Source organism: Zalophus californianus, chromosome 2, assembly GCF_009762305.2.
Source record: "Zalophus californianus isolate mZalCal1 chromosome 2, mZalCal1.pri.v2, whole genome shotgun sequence".
NCBI lineage: Eukaryota > Metazoa > Chordata > Mammalia > Carnivora > Otariidae > Zalophus > Zalophus californianus.
The window spans coordinates 27749650-27758181 of record NC_045596.1 but is presented as its reverse complement, the minus strand read 5'-3'; the positions used below and the strand labels follow the sequence as shown (position 1 = coordinate 27758181).

The 8532-nt window shown below is 36.8% G+C and overlaps 1 pseudogene; it reads left to right on the top strand.

Moving 5' to 3' along the window:
- Positions 1–2632: 2632 nt before the first annotated feature.
- Positions 2633–8180, top strand: LOC113925607 (annotated as a pseudogene).
- Positions 8181–8532: the final 352 nt, after the last annotated feature.

The following is an 8532-nucleotide window of genomic DNA, read 5'->3' as shown; positions in this document are numbered from 1 at the left end:
TTCGCTCAGCATAACACCCTCTAGTTCCAACCACGTCGTTGCAAATGGCAAGACTTCATTCTTTTTGATGGCTGCATAATTATGATTTCTGCTTTTATTATTCAATCTTCTTAATTTAAGATCTTTTTCTCTTCTTTAAGGTCAACCTTTCATGAAGGATAAGGACCATAACTGACTGATATTTACATACCTATGTTTACGAACAGGTAACAACACATTAAGTATTAAAATATGAACACAGCATCTAAGACTCTTTAATATTGGAGACGCCATTCATCTAATCCAAACAAAGGTGTATCTATAATTCACATTTTCACAGCTAATGTTCCATATTAATAACTACAGATTTGAAATGTGTTCTTAATAATTTTGCTTTTGAATCATTAAAAGTATAATTTTCTAGTTTTTATTTTTGAAACCTTTTTTTGTTTTGTTTTATTTCAATCATTTTTACTATGTTAAAAAGCTCACAGATACTAGGGGCTTAGAACTTCTGTTAAACTAGTTCAGATAAGAAAGGCCAGTCAGAATTAAAACACCAGATGAATGAAAACTAGAGCCACGTTTAGAACCAGCCTCTTCTCTTCACCATTAACCAGCAAAAAACTAGATAGCATTATTTTTCACAATGATTGCTGTTCTCCACTAATGTGGTTCATATATTTCTTCCTCACACCATGTAATATCCACTGACTTCCTGGAGAAGAATATTCTTTCCCATCCCACTGCTGTCAGGCTTGAGCATGTAACTTACTTGGTGCATTAATCGGCTCGGGCTGCCATAACAAAATACCCCAGACTGGGAGGCTAAAACATCAGAAATGTATTTTCTCACAGTTCAAGAGGCTAGAAATCCAAGATCAAGGTGTCAGCAGGTTTGGTTTCTGATGAGACTTTTTCTGGCTTGCAGACAGCTGCCTTTTTGCTATGTCCACGTATGGCCTTTCTTCTATGTGTGTGTGCATCTTTGGTCTCTCGTCCTGTAAGGACACCAGTCATAGTGGATTAGAGCCCCCACATTTGTGACAATTAACCTTAATTAAAGAGGAGGAGGAAAAGGGAAGGAGACCATTCGTAATTAACAAGTAACGAGAAAAGAGGTAAACATTTTTTTTTCCCACTAACATTCTGAAACTTTCAGATCTGTTAATGCCACGGTTTAGATTAGTAAAAGCTTACTAATAAATTAGTACCCAGAAATCTAAAACTGTTTTTTAAACAGTTTGGTTTTTGCCTTGGTGTCTGGCTTTAGGCTGCAAGGAATTTATTATTAGAGGCTGAATGAAATGCAGAGACAAACTATTTCGTAAAATGATTACCTGCAAGCATTTAAAAGGCAACTGATTAAGCTAATGGATGCACGGGCATGTTACTAACAAACTACTCTCTTCCTTAACCTTTATTACTTGCATTTGAAAACAGTACTCTGAGAGAAAGATAAGGTATAGAGGGACTGGTCATTTAACAAGAAATATTAAAAAAGAAGAGAGAAAATCCAGAAATTCTGGGACTTGCAGGATTTTAAAAGATGTTACATCTTTCTCATATCCAACTTATAAGATAAATTGAGACATGTTTTGAGTGACAAAAGCCAATTAGAACTTAGCTTTTGATTAAAAAAATTAAGAGTATAGCCTTCATAATCTTGTTGAAATCAATTAAATAAGCAACACCCAGTAATTCTTTTCATTTGGACAAAAGGGCTCAGAGAAAAGACACTAAGGATGTACCTCTTATGTGAAAGCCCAATGATTTAATGAACCTATAATTTAATTTAGAGATAGACTTGCATATGGGAAAGGATCATGGATGCAACTATGAGACATTAAGTTTACTGTAATAAAATTAATATTTGCAAAAGTCCATTACAGTTTTACAGAACTATACTGCCAAAAGAGCTACCATCCTGGATTAAAAGAGACTGGGATCATTTAACTTAAAATTTTGGCCTGCCAATATTCTGTGGGCAGAAAAGAGGCTGGAAAATTCCTATTCCCATGGAGGATATATTCCCCATGACCTTTATGCTTGCTCCAGATGTCTTCAAGGAAAAGAAAGAAAAAGAAATAACTTCCCAGAGGTTGTAATCAAGCTCTGTGGGAAGCAATGGAAGAGGGGAGATCCTGTTAGGAACTTCGAAGAAACAGTAACACCACCAGCAAGATATCACCATGATCAGATCTACTCTGGGCATTCTAGTCTACCATTTTGTGAAGGGAAGTTTGTGAGTAGTGTGTGTGTGTGTGTTGTGTGTGTGTGTGTGTGAGAGAGAGAGAGAGAGAGAGAGAGAAACAGAAAGGAAGAGAGGAGAGGGAGAAAGAGAGAGATGTTGGGAGGGAGAGAGAATAATTATTCCAAAATAGACTTGTTTATTCTTTCACAACCTCACAATATAGTTTATAGTATGTTATACTTTTCTGACATTTCAATTTTACCTAGGTTGGGGTAGATTTTGTTAAAGTCATTCAACATTTTTTGTCTTCCTCTTCTCTTACCCTCTCCAAACTCAGTCTGTCTCTCTCAAACACATGCTTACACATACATCTTTTAGTAATAAAGAAGAAAGCACAACTATGGATTTCAAGTGGCTTGTACAGTGAAGCTAGCACTTAATAAATTGGACAAGTAGACAATGAGCTCCATGGAGAAATACAGAGGTGAAACCATGAGTTTGTCCAAACATGAAAAAGCCCTTGTTAATCCTTCCATGGTACATTTTTTTTTTAATATTTAATACCTGTTTGTCTTTCGATTGTATCAAAATAATATTTGGATGGTATGGAAAAAATAAGATTGTTATTATACATTTAAATCTTCGTTAGGTCCTGAGTAGAAGACTTGTCATGGATGACAAGTATGTAGGCCAGTGTGTGGGGTGTAGGGCAGGGAAGGCAAGAGACAGAATGAGGAAGTCAATGCACATTTTCAACCTCATCTTTTTGCCTAGGTTTGGAGTCTCTTTGCACATGGAAATTCCTAAATTCTCTCTTTCTTGGAATTGTGTATATTGGGAACCTACGTTTCAACTCCTCAACTTTAAAACCACTTACAATTTAAGAGGACATTTTTCTAAATACATTATATAAATACTCAAATTGAAATTTAAAATGTTCTGGTGTTTCTCGAGAGAGTGGGACATCCGGGTTGCAAGCAAGCTTCTCTGTTTCATGTGCGACAAAAGAGTGATTTAAAACTGGATGATGTTGACAAGGGCAAGAAGATTTTTGTCCAGAAGTATGCCCAGTGCCACACCATGGAAAAGGGAGGCAAGCACAAGATAGGGCCAGATCTCCTTGGTTTATTTGGGTGAAAGACAGGTCAGACCCCTGGATTTTCTTACCTGGATGCCAAAAAGAACAAAGGCATCACCTGGGGAGAGGAGACACTGATGGAGTATTTGGAGAATCCCAAGAAATACATCCCTGGAACAAAACTGGTCTTCACTGGCATTAAGAAGATGGGAAAGCACAGACTTGACAGCTTATCTCAAAAAAGCCACTAAGGGGAGTAATAGTTGGCCACTGTTTTATTTATTACAAAACAAAAATGTCTCATGACTTGTGTACCATATTTAAATTGGCCTCATACAACAGAATTCAGATCAAGAATGGCTGATAGAATATTTCTTTTGGAGAGTCCTGATTTAAATAAGACTGGCTTGTGGTTAAATGAATATGATCAGCTCTTTGAACTTTGATAGTGATTCTGGTTCAGCAAGTAATTGTCACTGTTTTCCTCTTCTAAAAATATGATTGGAATCGATTAGTGATGTTCAGCTTTTCACAGAAATGGTAAATGTCATGTCTAAACCTGCAGGAGACTGATCTTAGATTTAGATGACTGGTTATATTAATATATTTCAATATGAAGGAAATCCCTTCACTGTCTCATAGAACAACAAGACTCAGCTGTGTTTCAAGTTGTGTTCGTTAGTCTGTTAAAGGCAAAGGCTGGCAATGTCCACTTTATCTTTCTGATCTTAACCATTTCAATGTAATTAAAATTCCCTGCCTCTAAAGTGTTGCCTTTTGCTTAATGAAAGGCATTTTAGTGTGTGGTTTATGTATAATATTAAATAAAGAATATTCAACACTTGTCATATTTTATAGATTATCTTATAGATGATAAGGTCAGATGCTTTTAAAATTCAGTGTGACAAGATATAGTAGCAAACTTGTGAGTTCTTTACTAAGTCAGACTGTTATAATTCAGGATTGTCTTCTAAACTGCTATTCAAAAACACAACTGTAGAATTACCATAAATGTATGATTGGTAAGGGTACTTTTGCCAACTTTTCGAAGGCTTGAAGGAGAGGAGATACATCATCAGCACAAATTTGTAGATTATGTGATAAGGCTTAAGATAATTAAAAACAAAATCACAAAAAATTGTTCTGGTGTCTCTCTTAAAGTGTTTGTTGTTTATTAATTCATTTAAGTTGACATCATAGTGGTGTTTCATTTACTGTGCTATTGAAGTAGTTTCTTGGTACAGTGCTGAAATATTTTTATTACAGAACATTGCTTTGCTAGATATCACACTGCTGAAGTTACACTTGGGGGCAATATTAAGGGGTCTATTTCTCTACAATATGGAAACTAATGGGAGTTCAAAGAGTAAAAGCCATATTACATCCCAGTTCTCTGTTACACTAAGCTCATCTGAGAATTAGTTTTCAACTACCTATTGAGTAAGTTGTTTATTGTTAGGGGCCTCTGTTGAAGAGGCGAGGAGTGGTTTTAATTGAAGGTGTTTATCCTGGAAGGTTCTGGGAATTTGGGAAAAAAAGAGGTCCCAGAACTGAGCCAGTGGGAATGGAATTCAGTGATTGGAAGGTAGCACAATGGGAAATAAGATACAATGAAGGAGACAAAGCCAACAGAAGCAGAGACATGGAACAAGCTTTGAACAACTGATAGGAAGAAACAATCTAGGCTATTGTACTGATGTGCCTAAGCAATATAGTTGCAAAATTACAAAAGGTAAGCAGTTCATTTAGAGGTCACATAGGGACTTTAAGTGATAAGTAGCAGAGTCAAATTCAATAAAGAAAAATAAAACTGCATTTTATCTTACAATTAGTTTCAAGATTGAATCAGATACCTATCCTATGATATATGGCAGAATAATCTCATACTTTAATTCAAGTTAAGAAATATTTATGGATGATCTTTACATACATGTAGAAAATAATAGTAAGTGAAAGAATAAGACAATCTCTTTCAGAAACTTGCATAACAATTTCTATGGACATAATAAAGGATAGCTGAAAAGACAATGTAAGCCACGTGCCACAATAGAGATACAAAGCGAGCAGCAGAGTGATCTAATGGAGGAAGCCAGCATACCTAGTTGAAAGCCAAAAGCTTTTCTTGGAAGATATGGGCATTTGATATGGTCAATAAATGAGGATAAATTATTGAAAATCAGAAATGGTATAAATATATTCCATGCAGGGAAACATGTTTAGACAATATCATAGAAGTAGAAAAGCACAGGATTTATTTCTAATTTGTCAAAAAAATTATTATATATGCATTCATATGTATATATAAAAATTATTATATGTATATATTTTATATATACATATATGTATTATATGAATATATATACATATGTATTATATGTATACACACACACAAACTGATGAAAGACTGGCAAAATGGATTGAGTTTCATGGTGTTTTTTTCCCCCTCATTACCTTTTCCTAAACTAATAAAAATAAACTCTACTCTCTTGAACACAAAGAACAGATTTAGTCAATAAAAATTCACTCCACTTATTACAGTTATTGTACATTTATTCTTTTATTCATTCACCAACCAAAAGATATCGAGTACTTGCCATAAAATAGGACATACATAAAGTGTTGGCGTGAACAAATAAAGTCTCCAGCTTCACTGATCTTATATCCTAATGAGGGAAATAGAATAACTGGTGATGGAAAGAATAGAGCTATTTGAGAAATTATACAGAAAGTCTTTCTGAGGAAATAACATTTAAATGGCAAACTTAAAAATGTAATGAATCACTTAATGGGAAGAGCCAAGGAAAGAACTGACCAGAAATAGGGAAGAAATATAAAGTTTCTAGTATGAAGTCATTCTGTGCCAAGTAACGCCAACAAGAACCTTAATAAATTGATTACAAAAGTGATTGCCATCCTCCATCTTTTCTTTCTCTGTCTCTTGTGCTATGATATTCCAACTCTTTCCATCAAGTAGTGGAGTCTACTCGCCCTCCATGTAAATCTGAACTAGCTTTATAACACCCACTGGCCGGGAGAATATGGTACAAGTGACTTTATGTCAGTTCTGTGTCAGGCGTTGACACTTAACTCATGTTCTTGGGAATCCTGTTACTTCCATGAGAACGAGCCTGAGGTAGCTTGTTGGAGGATAAGAATTCTGTGGAACTTAGTTGATTCAGTTCATTTGCCACAGCTAAGGGCCAAGATGAGCTAAGTGAACTGCAACTGACCTATTAGATGACCATGGGTGTGACAGAGTAGGCAGTTTAGCTAGATATGAGCTAGAGGCAAGGGTAGTGGTCAACACTTGTTTGTGGTTTCCCACCTCCTGGGATTATCAGACCAAGAAAAGCAGGTGCAGAGCATGCACTCCCTTTCCAGCCTGTGTCCTACAGTTAACCTCTAGCTTCATTATAATATATTTACATTGCAGTTTCGATCCCCTCTCCTCCCACCATAGGTGAGGATGGCCATACAGTTCTGGCAAGAACCTTGTAGGTCTAAAACCTCCCCCTCCTGTCCAGTAGAAGGAGTCCCTTAGATGACTGGAAACATCCTCAGCAGGAAATCACCCTAGCTATGACCCATGACCTATGCAAACAAAAAAAGAAAAGGCACCCCAACCCTGGTGCTGTTGCCACCTCTGGGCCCTCCTGCACTCCCATCTTGAGAGCATCCTGTCCTTAATACATGGCTTTGTGCTTGTTACTTTCCTTCTGGTGTCTTGATGATCACAATCCTCACAGACACCTTCGTAAGGAATCCAAGAACCGAAACCTCCATTCACACGATGCAGGATCTCCCACTAGTAACAGATGCTTGATTGAGCCCAGTCAATATCAATCAGGCCTGGTCCAAATCAAAAGAACCACAGAGTCAATCTGTAGAGCCTTGAGCAACAATAAATTGCTGTTTAACCCACTAAATTTTAGGATGATTTATTATTCAGCAACTGATGTTTGCTATAGTCTCTTAAGCAAGAAAAGATACTTAATTTTACATTCTAAAATTTTTCAAGTTGGTTCAGAAGCTTACCATTAATGACCCAAATGTTTTCTGCCAGCATATTGGTTTTTGTTGTTGTTTTTTGTCCTTAGGCTGATACTCTTATAAGATAATTGCTATTTTTCAAAACAATTTCTTTATATAACAGTTTCCAAAATAGGAAGAAATATTTCTTCTCCTCATTTCTGTTTTGTCCATGGAGAAAAAAAAAAATCCTAATCAGAAGTCCCTCAATATGGGGTGCCTCAGTCGTTAAGCATTTGCCTTCGGCTCAGGTCATGATCCCCGGGTCCTGGGATCGAGCCCCACATCGGGCTCCCTGCTCTGCGGGAAGCCTGCTTCTCCCTCTCCCGCTCCCCCTGCTTGAGTTCCCTCTCTCGCTATGTCTCTCTCTGTCAAATAAGTAAATAGAATCTTAAAAAAAAAAGTCCCTCAGTATATTTTTTCTTTTTTTTTTTTAAGATTTCATTTATTTTGACAAAGAGAGAGACACACAGCAAGAGAGGGAACACAAGCAGGGGGAGTGGGAGAGGGAGAAGCAGGCTTCCCGCGGAGCAGGGAGCCCGATGTGGGGCTCGATCCCAGGACCCTGGGATCACGACCTGAGCTGAAGGCAGACACTTAGCGACTGAGCCACCCAGGCGCCCCCCTCAGTATATTTCTTAACACCTTGTTGGCCAAGATTGGGTTACTGACTCCAAATGCATTACATATATAAAAGAAATTAAAAGGAAATTGACAGGCTTGCCTTATTATGATTTATTACATGGACATGTTGCCACCCAAACAAAAGTAAACATCCAAAAATTAAAGAAGGTGAAGAAAGCTGATAACTAAACAATGAAGAACAAGGCAAAAAAAATATAACTTTTAAAAAAGGTTTCTGTTAATTACCCCATAGGCGGCATGTCTGAAAAAGCATAGAGAGTAAAGAGGAAAACAGTTAAGATGATCTTGGAGAAGAGGACATGTATGAATGTACCCATCATAGAAAGAGCCATGGTAAAGATTTTGAATTTTTTAAATGTGAGGGAAAGTTAAAGCAGCATTTAGGGTAAGTGGGGAATGGATCATAGGTGAATAATAGAGGAGAGTAGGAACAAAGAAACCAATTGGAAGGATACTTTCCAAACTCAAAGTGAGAGAATAGGAGCCTAGTGTGACTTGGACTAGAGTAGAAGTATAAACAGAGAATGTGAATGGATTCAGGATTAGTTTGAACAGAAGTGGATGGATTTCTGGTGATTTTAGGGGCAGACTTACTGATAAAGGCCCT